Here is a 15,673-nt window from a genome sequence, read left to right on the forward strand (position 1 = left end):
AACAATGCACAGATTCTACGGATTGGTAGGAACTACACAGTAACTTATTATCGAGTGGGCGCCAGCAATTCCGCTATGCAGTGGTTGGTGAAGTTGTCACTACACTCTGTGCTCCAAGCAGAGCACAGAGTGGGCAAACTCCGCTAATTCCTCCAGCATAGCGAAGTTTACCACCCACCCCTAGTTTAGTTCCCTTTGGTTGCCACATATAGGAGTTGGGCTAGGGAGCTCCACATGCCGGAAGAGGGGCCCTGTTGTGTTGGAAGTGGGCCAAATAGTGAATCCCTGGATGCCTGAATGCCACACTTTGCAGGAAGTGGTCATCGGGTCACTACCAACTGCTTCCGCCTCAAGGGTATTTTCTGAGCTTAAGTAGGGCACCCCTGCCATCCCAAACTCAGAACTTGACTGTACTAAAAGAAGGGTCAAGTAAGAACTGCCCTGCTGCACTCTGGAACCAGCAACAAAAGGCTGTACCGTGGAGCACTGCACCTGCTGCACCTGGTGGTTAGCAAAGGTCAGCGACTGTGCCTGCAATATTCTGCTGAAGAAGAAGTTGTCTCTAGATCACAGTCAAAGCCAAGAGACTCGAAGGACCACCTTACTAGGCTCATGTTCACAGCACAGGGACACAACAGCTGAAGAGGGTGGCCGGGACAAGTTGATAGCCCAAAGTCTTCAACCTGCCGCCAACCATTGCTGTGCAGCACCAGGGATAAGGGCCCAATGCACAAAGCTTCACTCGAGTTTGCAGAGTCCAGGAGTATCATCAGAGTTAAGCTCGGACCAGAAGAAGATGAATTATGGACCCAGGAAGAACTGACCTGTGACCGTGATACTGGGAACCAGCAGTCCAGTGGTGACTGAATTTCTTCCAGCACCAAGAGTACTTTGATTGACATCAACCCTGTGACCAGGATCACCTCACTCCTTTAGTGGCTCAAGGAATAGTCACAGCAAGACCCTCGTTGACTGCATCACACCCACAGCCTCCTTAGGGCATCTCCAGCATTCTGCATTGAGGAAATAGAAATTTTCAGGTAGTCAGTGTGTCCCCCCCTCGCACCCTATCCATGTACCTATGCCACATGTATGTCCCTGTTATCATGTAATTCCTTTCCCGTGCCTGTCATAATAATGCCCCTGCATTTCCGTCCAATGTTAGCATGTCAGTTATTAGGCCTTCCATGTATGTAATGCTAATTCCGCACTCAGGCCTACGTTTCCAATGCATTGACATGGTGCATTTTTAAATATCGCGAAGCACACGTTTTTGTGGCTCAGTCGAGCCAGACCCTGAATTCAGGCTCCGAGCCTCTTCTGTCTCTGAAAGCTGCAGTTTAGATATGCATCCCTGACCTCTACCTTACTTCCTGCCCAGCCGAGCGGTGCCCGGCTCGGCCTGGCCTGCCTGCCAAGACGGTATTTTGCCTACAGTTATCTGACATGAGTCCCTTTCTCACTGCACCATACAGTTATCTGTTCAGCCTCCGCAAAAACACATTCCAGTCTAGTGAAATAGGTAAACATATTTCCACCTGCAGAGTGTAGTGTCCAGCCTTCCTGTCTCCTTGCAAGTAATTTACTGGACCCGTTGCCATAGTAGGCTTATGGCCCCGCGCATTGCACGAAGACATATATGCACCCACTAGCATTTCAGTGATGAACTGCCTCTGCCCGAGAGACCTTTTACTTCAGACAACACATCCTCCAAACACAAGATATCAGATATGCCAAAGGTGCAGGTCGTTCTGACATCCCAGACTCCAGACTCCTCTACTAGTGCTAAAGTCAAGCCCTTCAGCTCTCCCCAGCTACACGTCAATCCTACGTCATGATCAGTTGCGCGCACGTTTAGGGTGAAGGTTTCTGCTGACCCTGCAGACTTTCTCTATGCATCCACCCACCTATGACACTTCTGTGACGCATCCAGTACACACCTCCGTGTACGCCTCCTTACACGCCTTCTTTCACGCCCATATGTTCTTATCTCTCTCTCTGCACTTGTTACGCCTACTGTATTCATTGCAATTGCACGATTTTACTATATATAATGTGTGATGTTAATAAAACGTTAGATATCCCTTCCTGAACCTTAGTGGTGATGGAACCCGATTCTCAGTGACTCGAGTCAACTTAATTAAAGCCCGTATGACTCAGATACCACAGACTCTGCCTCTCATTTTTATGAGCTATTCTTGTTGTTATTAATGTATAGAAAAATAGTCCCGGTAATTTTATTTACCACATAAATCTGGCGCCCAATAGGGACTAGTCCCCTTCCCCACGCACCGGCGATGTAACGCAGGCCCCTGACCCCTTCTACAGCCGTGACGGACCCCCTTCTGTGCACATTTGCGGGTTTTCCTGCTAACTCCCTCAGGCCCACGGAGGAGACGGAGACTGTGACCAGGCATCCACACGAGGCGGTGAGGAATGCGGACTGTCCCGACCAGAGCCCAAGCCGAGAGAGCAAGGTCCGAGGTATCCAGAGGCCCACCTGTTTCCGAGGCGCATGCGTAGCAGTCAGAAGCCGTAGCAGTCCAGTCCAGTCCAGTGTCGAGTTTCCGAGGCCTTCAGTTTTGCTTCCCGGTGAGTACCGTTGTTGGGAACGGATATAGACGGGTTCATTTATTCGAGCCCGGTCAAGACGGGTCTGGGTACACAGATCCGGTATAGACGTGTCCACTTAGGTGGATACGGTATGACATGTCTCTTTTTGGGACCGGTATGACTGTACTGTTCTAGCAGTGCATCCAGTATTCTAGTATTGTTTTTCGAGATTCTCAGAATTGTGTTATTCTATGTACCAGGTAATCTCTGTTCGCAATGTTTTAATGTCGTGGTATGAATGATTGTTTACAGTTTATTATTGTGTTTAATGTTTTTTTGTTCAAGTTAGTTCAAATATGCCGCTGTTTTCGAAATTACGTCAGATAGGAACCAGGAAAGGGATACTCGAGGAGGCAGTTCCCATCCCGCCTAGGGATACTCCCGGACATTTTATGTACCACAAACATGGCTTAGATGCCATACTGTACTTAGATTTATGGGTAGACTACACTAAGGATCTGGAAGAGAAATATAGATGGCCTGTCTCAGGGACATGGGATGCTGATTGCATCATGAGAGTAGAAGAAGCACTGTGGAAAAAGAAAGCCAGACAATCCCAGAAAGATGCCATAGAATTGTGGCGTAAAGAAGCGCATAGAAGAACAGAGAAAGAAATTAGGAAAGCAGAGAGAAGTAGAGAATCATCAGAGAAAGTCCAAGAAAAAGAATTACTAGAAGAAGGTGAACGAGTTAGAGCAGAACAATTAGACCGACAAAGAAATGCCCTTATTAAAGGCATGTACCCCCTTCTCCCCGAGGGCCTACCTAAGGCGACCCCGGAAGTACCCAGTAATTTGCTGCCACCACTGATCCCGACTAAATTCCATAGTCATAAACAGACCGCAGCGGACATTTTCCTTTCTTCCTATTTAGATGACGCTGCTCCAGAGTATGTAAATGTATGTGTACCACCTACTAATCCTCCTCCCAACCCTGTTAATAACACGAATCCCCCTACTGTTCCTCCTGTTACCAACCCCCCTCCCAATCCTTTTCTCCCAGCACCTGTAGTCCAAGATCAACCTACCATACCAGTGACAACGTTACCAGTAGCTACACTACCAGCGACAGCACAGCCAGTAAAGGTTGATGCAGCCCTAGGCGATCCCAGTATGGGAGCAGCGGGAGGAGGCCCCTCCACCCCGCCTCAGTTAAAGCGAACATCACTACGAGAACTAGCATTACAGCGCACGCCAAAAACAGCTACTCACGCAACCCTTAGACAGTACCTTACTGATTGTATATATGATCCAGTACCAGGTGAAGGTTCTATGCTCATATACTCAGTACGATTAAGACGTGTTACTAATTACTTGAGTATTCTACCAGACATGAAGGAACATTTAGACAACATATATCACTTCATTAGAACGGGGGAGTGACCAGAAAGTATTCACGAGGTCATGGCACATAGGAAAGCGGAGGTTCAACGTATGATCTTACAGTTTTTGATAAATTGTTTGATAAGGGAACAAGACCAGCCAAGTAAAGATAAAAATGAGATGAAAGTCCTGACAAGCTGGAGTGACAACATAACTACTGGTAAACATGATAAACAGAGTTGTGTAGAAGCCATGTACAGAAAGATTCGTAAAGAAATCCTTGAGATACACGAGAGGGAAAGGGCGGAGAGAGAAGCCGAGAAAGAGGATGACGAAGTCTCAGAAGACGATGATGTAGAAATTGAGAACCCAAATAAAATACATTACGTAGGTAGGGCAAGACCCTTTGATAGACCCATATGACTAGAATACAAGAAACGTTCTCTTTCTCCCATACCAGAACATTATTCCCTCGAACACATATTTCAAGCCACTGACCAAGCATTAAAAAGACGAGTAGGGAGTAGCGAACTTAGTACCATGCATGAACAGGAACTAGCCCGGTCAGCAGTACAATGGGCTGGCAATACTAATGTATATAAGGATGACGTAGTAGCGCAAACATTTTTGAGCCTTCCTCCGGAAGAACAGCGTTTAGCTGGTATGTACATGATCCAACATCTCATCACATTGTACGAGAGTCAGCATTCTGATCCAGGTCCCCTATATAAATTATTGGACGATTTACTCTTAGCAAGATGGAGAGGTCTAGGTACTGAATTAATTAATGTTATTCTAGAACAACGACATAAATACAGGACTTTCCTGACTCCACATTTTGTTCCTGTTTCACACCCAGAAAGGAAGACCTTTTACATAGACAGACAGAATCGTTTACGTGAGGTTCATCCCGTCAGAATTGACGGGGGTGCGCTTCAACGAGTGTTCGTATACACACCCTTGACGAAAATGGAATTATTGGAAATGAAAAAATTACTGCCCTGTCATGATAAAGATCCAGCAGGGTTCCACCGTGAATTAAAGGACATGCTCCGCATGGGAGAGTATACATACGCTGATACAATTAAAATGTTAAAAGTCCTGTTACCTGCAGGCATTTACGAAAAACTTAAAGAAAAGGAATGGGAGGTGGGAGAGAAAAAGATTAACTGGACAGAATTAGAAAACGAAGAAAATACACGAGTCCCTGGTAATGGTCTCGGGGATAAAGCCAGAGAATGACCCAAGCTATTGATACAAGTTTTGCCAAGATTATTGGTTACCAAAAAGGAAGATTGGGATGCCATTTCAGCCTGTAAACAGAAACAAGATGAAGACACTAGTGATTTCTATTCTAGATTTGAGAAATGTTTTATTGTTAATAGCGGCCTGAAGACAAGTAGTGAATCGTATCCACATCTGTTTGTGACCAAATTAGTAGAGAATTCCTTACCCCAGGTTAAAAATAGAGTACTAAAGGTTGAGAGTACCTGGCAAGCTAATACCCCTTCCCAAATGTTACAAATGTTACAGTATCATCAGAACCGAATTAGAGAAGAACGGGAACACGAAAAGAGACGTATGAAAGACACGAAAATGAAAGTATTAGTTGCCCAATCAGTTCCGGCAGCTGATGGTCAGAGAAAGGGCGCGCCACCTGTAAAAGGGACGTGCAACTATTGTAAACAGCCAGGTCACTATATAAATGAATGTGCCGTCCTGAAACACAATATAGCTACAGGCAAGACGAAAGAAAGACAGCGTCCTCCTAGACAGGAACACATTCCGCAGAACACGCAACCTCCTCAGAACGCCCAACAGACCGTAGCCGTACCCCAGCCCATAGCTGCCACACAACATGTCACACAGCAAATGTACCAGTATGCACAGTCAGATTACCCAGATTATCAACAGTATTCATGAAACAGCCTAGAGAGGGAGGTTGGCTTGCCCCTTATCGAGGTTCCTGTAGATCAAGAGGGTCCCTATGTGCATAGCCATGTATTAGGGAAAGACAGAACATTTTTGATTGACACAGGGGCGAGCAGAACTACCATCAGTCATGACGAGGTTCCAGGGGCACCCCTCTCAGGCTCACGAAATATTTCCCTGGGATTTTCAGGAAAGCCTATTGTTAACGAAGTGTCAAAGCCAGTTTCCCTAGAGGTTGGTCCATTGTCCCGCACTACAGACTTGTTACTTACGAAATCATGTCCAGAAAACTTGCTTGGTATAAAAACGTTGAAAGAACTAGGAGCAGTGATTTGTTGTTCTCCGGAAGGAGTGAGATTGTTTTTACGTGATTTTAAAGGACATTATGTGTTGAGAGATTTTGATCCAAGATTACAGAATGTACCACAGCATTTATGGGCTCAAGGTCCGACTGATGTAGGTTGCATGCACATTACACCATACCGTGTCACTCTCAAACAAGGAGTTGTACTGCCCCGAATCCGACAATACAAGTTACCACCTGAGGCTGTAGTGGCCTTACTGAAAATTATTGACAAACTCATTGCACAAGGAGTGGTTGTAAAAACTGACTCCAATGTATGTAATTCTCCTATCATCCCGATTCTTAAACGAACTGACCCTAATGCACCACCGGTCTACAGACTGGTGATTGACCTTCGAGAATTAAACAAATGCATAATACCCCAGTACCCAGTGGTCCCAGACATTTCCTCCCTATTGACTGCCATTGATTCCGAAGCTGCGTTCTTTACTGCAATTGATCTCAAGAACGCCTTCTTTAGTGTCCCCATCCATCCGGAAAGCCAGTATCTTTTCGGATTCTGTTTAAATGGCCGAAGCTTCAAATTTGCAAGGGCTCCTCAAGGGTTCACAGAAAGCCCCAGTATTTACAGTCAAGCACTGAAACGACAACTAGACAGTATTCACATGCCTACTGACACTCCACTACTCCAGTACGTTGATGACCTATTGATCACAGCGCGAACAGAACGAGACTGCGAATGTGCATCACTGACAGTCTTGTATTTCCTGGCCGAAAAGGGGCATAAAGTGTCCCCTTCAAAGCTACAATTCTGTGCCCAGCAAGTGGTATACCTTGGACACTTGCTGTCCAAGAAGGGTAGACAATTGACACCTGATCGCATTCAGTTAATTGCACATCTTCCACAGCCCAAGACACAAAAGGAAGTACGGGCCTTCATTGGCCTCACTTCTTACTGCAGACAATGGATTCCCCAGTATGCATATCTAGCCAAACCACTCATACAGTTGACAACACAGGAGGCAGGGCTTCGACTGTTCTCCTTTGGACTCAGGAACATACACTCGCATTTGATGAACTGAAGAAAGCTCTATGTCAAGCACCTGTTTTAGCGACACCATGTTACAGCAAACCTTTTACACTTTTTGTCACTGAACGCGATGGCACAGCATTATCTGTTCTTACACAAGATCAGGCAGGAAAACACAAGCCTTGTGCTTATTTTTCTAGTACATTGGATCCAGTAGCCCAGGCTTTGCCTGCGTGCCTAAAGTCAGTTGCAGCAACAGCTCTAGCAATCAGACAAAGCGACTCCATAGTGTTAGGACATCCCCTGACAGTACAGGTTCCACACTCCGTGGAAGTTCTCTTAAACAGGACACAGACACAGCACTTGACCATAGCACGACTGACAGGATATGAACTGACACTGTTCCAGCCACACATAGAGATCAGACGTTGTAACATATTAAACCCTGCTACACTGTTACCCTCAATTACAGCAGACCCTACGCCACATGACTGTGTGGAAGTCATTAACACAATGACGAAGCCAAGACAAGACTTGACAGACATTGCATTACCCGACCCAGACCTGACACTTTATGTGGATGGTTCATGTATGAGAAAAAGCACAGGAGAGTTAGTGGCCGCATATACAGTGACCACTGAAACTGAAGTCATAGAAACACATCGTATTGACACCTTGTCTGCCCAAGCAGCAGAGCTCATCGCTCTGACCCAAGCCTGCATACGAGCCAAGAACATGAAAGCAAACATATACACAGATTCACAATACGCGTTCGGAGTCGTTCATGACTTCGGTGTCCTCTGGCAAGAGAGAGGTTTTTTGACTTCTCATGGAGCCAAGATACAGCATGGTCCCCTCATTCAAGCTCTGTTAGATGCAATACACTTGCCTACAGCCATAGCCATCATGAAGTGCAAAGCACATACGAAAGTTACTGACACTATTTCCCAGGGTAACGACCTGGCAGATCGAACAGCCAAACTTACAGCACAGACTCATACAGACATTCCAGCTGACACGACAAAGACCGAAGTACCATCACTGACAAATTGCATGACAGTCAGGGATCCCACACAAGATGTACTCGACATACAGACACATGCCACTCCAGACGAAATCAAGAAATGGACTGAACAAGGAGGGGTCCAGACAGATCAGGGATGGATGACAAAGGGGAAAGCCACATGGTTTCTCCCCGACTCTATGGTTCAATCTATCATTAATACAGCACATAGTCCAGCACACTTAGGAGAAAAAGCTATGTTAGACAGCATACAGAACATTTGGTCCAACAAACATTTACGTGCAGCAGCAAAACAGAAAGTACGTACCTGTATGATCTGTTGTCAGTTCAATCCAGGCAAAGGCATTCCCGTGGAACAAGGTGGATTTCATTCTCCTGACCACCCTTTTGAAGTCCTCCAGATGGATTATATCCAGATGGACTGATGTCGAGGATTCAAGTATGTCCTCGTAGTTGTATGTGCCCTATCCAGATGGACAGAAGCGTACCCAGTCCCAGATTACACTGCTGTGACCACTGCCAAACAGTTGGTCCGTGAATTCTTCCCGCGATACGGCTTGCCCCGTATCATGTACTCAGATAATGGACAGCCATTCTCCTCTGAACTAATGAAACAAGTATCTCTTCTGTTAGGGTACCAGTGGAAGTTCCATTGCGTACGACATCCAGAGGCAGCTGGCCTCGTAGAGAGACACAATCAGACTCTGAAAACACGACTAGCAAAGATCTGTGCAGAAAAAGGCGTAGATTGGATGGTAGCCTTGCCGGTTGCCCTCTTTTACATGCGTATGGTAGCTCATTCCAGAACCGGACTATCTCCTTATGAGGTTGTCTTCGGTAGACCACCAAATATTTGGGGTACACCTATGCCTAGGAAAATCACTGATGTTGACAGTAATATGCTGACAGATTACCTGGCTTCCTTGATGTCTGCACTACTCTCTTGTCGTTCGCAGGTTGCCGCCGCCTTTCCAGACAACACCCAGGTTAAGGATCACGCCATTGTCTCGGGCGATGTCGTACTTGTGAGAAATTTCGACCGGTCAAGTCCCTTGGAGCCGCGTTGGAAGTCACCAAAACTTGTGCTGCTAACAACGAGGACAGCTATAAAAGTGGAAGGTCGTAAGGGCTGGATCCATGCCCACCACGTTAAACGGTTTCATGGACTTGGCTCAGATTCCAAAGACTGTTTCGCGAAGGTTTCTGAGAACATTTCTGATAATGACACTAAACTCCCTTTGTTAGAAAAAACTCTGCAGCAGGAGTACAGATCCAAACTACGGTCTAGTAAGTCAGGCAGCGTTTAATTGTTTAAGTCCCCCTCGGGTTAAGCGGTTAGACAGGTTCCTGATATGTATGAGACTGTAGACCCAAATAGTGAGAGAGATAGACAGGAAATAATGAAAATGAAATATTGTAAAAATCTACGTAGTAGATGCATTGTTACCTTGCTTATTATGTTCTTTCTAAGTATTACGATTATATATATAAGCTTGACACTACATGTTTTCTTTCCTCCTCTTGGTTCACATGTACATTCTTCTTTCAATGATACTGTAGAGCACACATTCAGTGGCCTGCCCCCTCACGAACTATCCTATCGACTAGCACTGCGCAACAACACTTTTATCCGTATGTTACACCATTCTCACCAGACCAGCAATGTCACAAATTGCTGGGTATGTGGCTGACTCCCACCTTACCAGAAAATGAAGAGAGCTCTGCCCCTCTTTCCTTATCCGTTTTCGCACAATGGTTCGTGCGGAGCATGGTTTGCTTTAATGTCCTCACTAGACAGTAAGTCCACAGTTTCCCAGGGTGATTGGATATGGGGAGACCTGAATACAGTTATGAATAAAGCCTGTTTCCCAGACAAGGACGGTCTTCCCCAAAGGACAGGAACCGATCTAGAGAATGAAGTGTACGATTTAGGAAATTTTTCCCTTAACCTCATGATTCTGAACGTCCAGTCTGAGACTAATTCAGATTTGCCGTTTATAACCGTCTTACCAGTGAAAGGCGAACTATGCGTTAGAAAAAATGGTTCAGTATATCTAGGACACAGTGATTGTAATACTGTGGTCGAATTCAGTGATAAAGGAAAGTCTACTTTCAAAGCTTCCCGCCATTCCTATTTTATTTGTGGTCAGACAGCTTATGTACGTCTGCCCTTAGATTGGGGTGGAACATGTTATATTGCATTCCTACTGCCACCAGTTTTTCTAGCCCCATCCGACTATCATCGAGACTCCCGACTCGTACATGTAAGACACAGGAGGGAGATCGAGTCCCCGATTGTCGATCAGACTGAGACAACATTGGAGCAATATACAGATTTCAATGAAGGATTCTTTTTCTTCATAGGTCCCATTCAAAATAGTAAATTAATACGTAGATTAACCAGAACTTTGGAAGCAGTAGTGAACGAAACTACTTCTGCCTTAGGTAACCTGACCGAAGAGCAGTCTGCTATGAGACTTGTTGTTCTTCAAAACCGCCTTGTTCTTGACGTCATCTTGGCCGATAGGGGCGGAGCTTGTAGAGTGATCAGCTCCAGTTGTTGTGTTTTCATTCCTAATAACGCACCATCAGTGTATTCAGCAATAACAAGGCTTCATAAAATAGCTCACCAGATACACCAGAATCCTGGCACCTGGACTTGGTCCGGTTGGCTCTGGAGTGTGATATCAGCCTGGGGATGGAAGGTACTGTCATTCCTAGGACTAGTACTGCTTATAGTATTCAGCTGCTGTCTTTGTCTGCAATGTGGCCCAGCGATTTGCGGCTTGTGCGCCACTGCTTGTATTCCCCGTCCACGTTCACGTTCCCGTGCTCGAATGAAAAAAGACGAGCAAATGATGTTATATGAACAGATAGATGGTCTCATGAAAATAGATATATCCTAAAGGGCGCAGTAGGGGCCAAGGAGGGAATGAGGAAAAAATACATTTTCAGGTAGTCAGTGTGTCCCCCCCTCGCACCCTATCCATGTACCTATGCCACATGTATGTCCCTGTTATCATGTAATTCCTTTCCCGTGCCTGTCATAATAATGCCCCTGCATTTCCGTCCAATGTTAGCATGTCAGTTATTAGGCCTTCCATGTATGTAATGCTAATTCCGCACTCAGGCCTACGTTTCCAATGCATTGACATGGTGCACTTTTAAATATCGTGAAGCACACGTTTTTGTGGCTCAGTCGAGCCAGACCCTGAATTCAGGCTCCGAGCCTCTTCTGTCTCTGAAAGCTGCAGTTTAGGTATGCATCCCTGACCTCTACCTTACTTCCTGCCCAGCCGAGCGGTGCCCGGCTCGGCCTGGCCTGCCTGCCAAGACGGTATTTTGCCTACAGTTATCTGACATGAGTCCCTTTCTCACTGCACCATACAGTTATCTGTTCAGCCTCCGCAAAAACACATTCCAGTCTAGTGAAATAGGTAAACATATTTCCGTCCGCAGAGTGTAGTGCCCAGCCTTCGTGTCTCCTTGCAAGTAATTTACTGGACCCGTTGCCATAGTAGGCTTATGGCCCCGCGCATTGCACGAAGACATATATGCACCCACTAGCATTTCAGTGATGAACGGCCTCTGCCCGAGAGACCTTTTACTTCAGACAACACATCCTCCAAACACAAGATATCAGATATGCCAAAGGTGCAGGTCGTTCTGACATCCCATACTCCAGACTCCTCTACTAGTGCTAAAGTCAAGCCCCCCAGCTCTCCCCAGCTACACGTCAATGCTACGTCATGATCAGTTGCGCGCACGTTTAGGGTGAAGGTTTCTGCTGACCCTGCAGACTTTCTCTATGCATCCACCCACCTATGACACTTCTGTGACGCATCCAGTACACACCTCCGTGTACGCCTCCTTACACGCCTTCTTTCACGCCCATATGTTCTTATCTCTCTCTCTGCACTTGTTACGCCTACTGTATTCATTGCAATTGCACGATTTTACTATATATAATGTGTGATGTTAATAAAACGTTAGATATCCCTTCCTGAACCTTAGTGGTGATGGAACCCGATTCTCAGTGACTCGAGTCAACTTAATTAAAGCCCTTATGACTCAGATACCACGGACTCTGCCTCTCATTTTTATGAGCTATTCTTGTTGTTATTAATGTATAGAAAAATAGTCCCGGTAATTTTATTTACCACAGCATCAGGTTCAGGACCACTTCCAAAGTAAATTGCTGTAAAAGATAAAAGTGTCTGGAACTGACTGAAGACTGATCCACCTGCTGAGGTAAATATTTCTGAGGACTCTTTGGGTCCATTTGACTGGCTTACCACTGGTGTTGGTCATTTAAAGTACCTACAAGTGACTGTATTACTACAAGTAGCTCAAAAGTGTAAGTGAAAAGGTTTGTTAGTGTTACATTTGTTGAATTTGCCAATGTTGTTTGTGGTTGGATGGAGGAACATGGCAGCAGCAGGCTGACGCCGGTCGCAGGGGAGTAGAGAGGCGGCACAGTGTATACGGCGCACACATTCAGAAAAAGCGGCATGAAGGATTTAATTACCTCCGTCAACCTCTACAAACTTACCCGGTGAGAAGGTGATGTTTTGGGGTTCTTGTGGTTTGGTATGGGATTAACGCGGTTTCCTCTTTCTCTCCTTTGGCTTCTTTCGGCTTGTGGGGAATGCGCAGCGCTCCACGGCGCTAGGACCCGGCAACAGCGGATGGGCTGCGATGTGGAAGTGGAGGTGGAGCAAGCGCTGCAGGAAGCCGGCTCCCTAGCAGTGTTGCGGTTCGGAAAATGTTGGAGCAGTCTGTGGGGCAGGGCCCGGGCAGCTCTTGTGTTCACCTGTTTACGTGGGTTGGTGTGCAGGGACTTCCTACAGCAGTTTGAAGGTGTACTTTCATCGTGCTACTCGATATCACAGAGCCCCATTTCTGCACTATTAAGTCCGGTAAGGAATTTCCGAGTGGGAGGCGGGCCGAAATTTGAGTGTATGGATCTGGAGTCCGTTAAGGCCCAATTAGCTAATTCCTCGAGCAAAGGGGGGAGGAAAGTCAGTGCCTGTCGTACAGCACTTATGAAGGGCAAAGAAGCCTAGTCTACAGGCAGAATTCTTTTCTAAAAATAATAACAGCAAACATCCTGTAGTGTTAAGCAAGCAGGGCAGTTTGAAGTAGCCTTCAGGGTCACCCCGAGGAAGAACAGGAATAGATACCAATTGAGATATCAGCAAGAGTTGAGGTCTAAGGGGGTTTTGGACAGCTCAGAGAGACAAGAAGGTCTGACTCCATTAACTCCATATAAAAGATAGAAAAAGTTTGGTGGCATAAAAAAATAAAGGGTCCTAAGAAAATTCAAATGCTTCAAAAGAATACTCCATCTCTCAAGACATACTTTAAGATCATGGAGCAGGTTGTGGACTCCAGCGGGACAGTGGATATGGCTAACTGGGTCCAGGAGCATGGTGCTCCCCCGTAGTGCTTAAAAATCGTTATGCATCACTAGAAAGAATGCCAGACTCAGGGAACTTGGAGAACAAAAATGAGGACCCTACCGTGAATTTACCTGTGTGTCCATCAGTACTTAGTCATGTTGATTTTCCTCCCCTTCCACAAGCTCTTCAGGGTCCTTTAGTACCTCCTGACTCCCAGCTCTTACAGGAGCCATTAGAGGCAGACCGTAGTGCCCAAGGTCAAACGCAAGTTCAGGTCCAGGTCCGGGAGGATGTGCCGCAGTCTGACTATCCTAACAGTGAGAGGGACAGTTTAGGTTCCCTGCTGCAGTCACTAAGGGGTGACCTTATGACTAAGTTTGAGATATCAGAAAGTAATCAAAAATGTATTCACAATAAGTTTGATGCCCTCGAGTCTAGACTGGACGATATCTGTACACAGACAGGTTTACTTGAGCTTAAAGTCACTTCATTGTCAGAGTCTGTCCAAGGGAACTCTAAAGATATAGATGCCCTAAAGACCCAGAATAGGTCTCTCCTGATGGATATGGAAAGGCTCGAGATGCAGGCCAGTAGAAATATTCTTAGAATCCTAAAGATTCCAGAAGGGGAGGAGATGGATGACATCAAGGGGTTTGTTTGCAAGTTATTAAGAGATGGGGTCCTAAAAGATCGACTAGACATTGATTTGGAAGCCGAGATACAAAGGGTTTATAGGGACTCCTTCAGGTTGCACCCGGACAGGAAAGCACCCAGGAAAATTCTAGTTTTTTTCCAGACCTATAGTTTAAGGAATTATTCTTAGGTAGGTGCTTATCACGTTCTACTCTCCTTCATCGGGACAACCCATATCAAATTTGTTCGGACATTGGGGGAAGAACTGCGCAAAGGCAGTGGGAACTGGGCTCCAGAATGCCTGAACTAAGATCGCTTGGAGCGCGAGTTCAAATGAAGTTCCCCGCCCTACTGAAAATAATGTGGAGAAACAAATGGTATAATTGCAGTCAACCCGAAGATGTTGACGACCTCCTATCCCAGCTAAAGGGGCAATATTAAAAGATCTTTAAGTCTTACTTTAGACCATTTGGGAGAAGAGATGTTTTGAGAGCTTGGAGAGTGTGGGGTGAGACGTGGGAAGAGAGGGTGAGATAAAAAAAATGTATATATATAATAATATACATAGGAGGAAGAGCCTTAGTATAGTATAGTGTCGCTCTTCTGGTTTAATTAAAACTAGCCGTTGTGTCGCCCCTTGCGATGGCTCCTGAAAGGCGGTTCCAATGCTAAGTATCACGGGAGGGTTCCTTAGGGGAGGGTTAGGGTGGGGGCACAGAGGGGGGGTTGGGAGGGGAGCAAAATGGAAAAAATGTCCTCATGCAAAATAAAAGAAGTTTTTTGTTTTTCAAAACCTCTAGATGTATGGCGGTTATGGGTAGGTCATGATTAGGTCAACTAGTTAAAATTCCTCTCCTGGAATGTGAATGGCCTAGGGGGTGGCAGGAAGCTATCCAGGGTCTGTGAATTTAAAAAAAAATACTGAAGCCTTTGTCTACTTACTGCAGGAACCCATTTAGAAGTGAAAGAATGTGAGCAAGCCTTTGGCAAATTGTGTTGGGTGTAGGAAGTATTATGCTCAAGGCAAAAGGGGTGCACAAGAGGTGTAGCAATTGTCGTCAGGGCAAATAAGGGAATTAGGGTCCAGAAATGGGATACAGACCCGTCTGGTAGATGGCTTGTGGCAACCCTCTCCATATGTGGCTTGATGTTCACTTGCGCTGTGTATTACGGTCCAAATGAGGACAACACCGGTCCTCTTTTGAAACTTGGTGCTAGCTTATTACATACCTTGGCCCCATTTATACTGGGTGGAGATTTTAATTTGGTTTTTGATAAACAATTGGATCGGACTTCCAAAGCGACATACTCTGTTCCAACTAAAACAATTTCGACACTTAGAAATATTATGAAAGACTTTAACTTGCTTAATTTGTGGAGAGCGAAATATGGTACTATAAGAGAGTATTCTTT

This window comes from Lissotriton vulgaris, chromosome 10 (genome assembly GCF_964263255.1).
Source record: "Lissotriton vulgaris chromosome 10, aLisVul1.2, whole genome shotgun sequence".
Classification (NCBI taxonomy): domain Eukaryota; kingdom Metazoa; phylum Chordata; class Amphibia; order Caudata; family Salamandridae; genus Lissotriton; species Lissotriton vulgaris.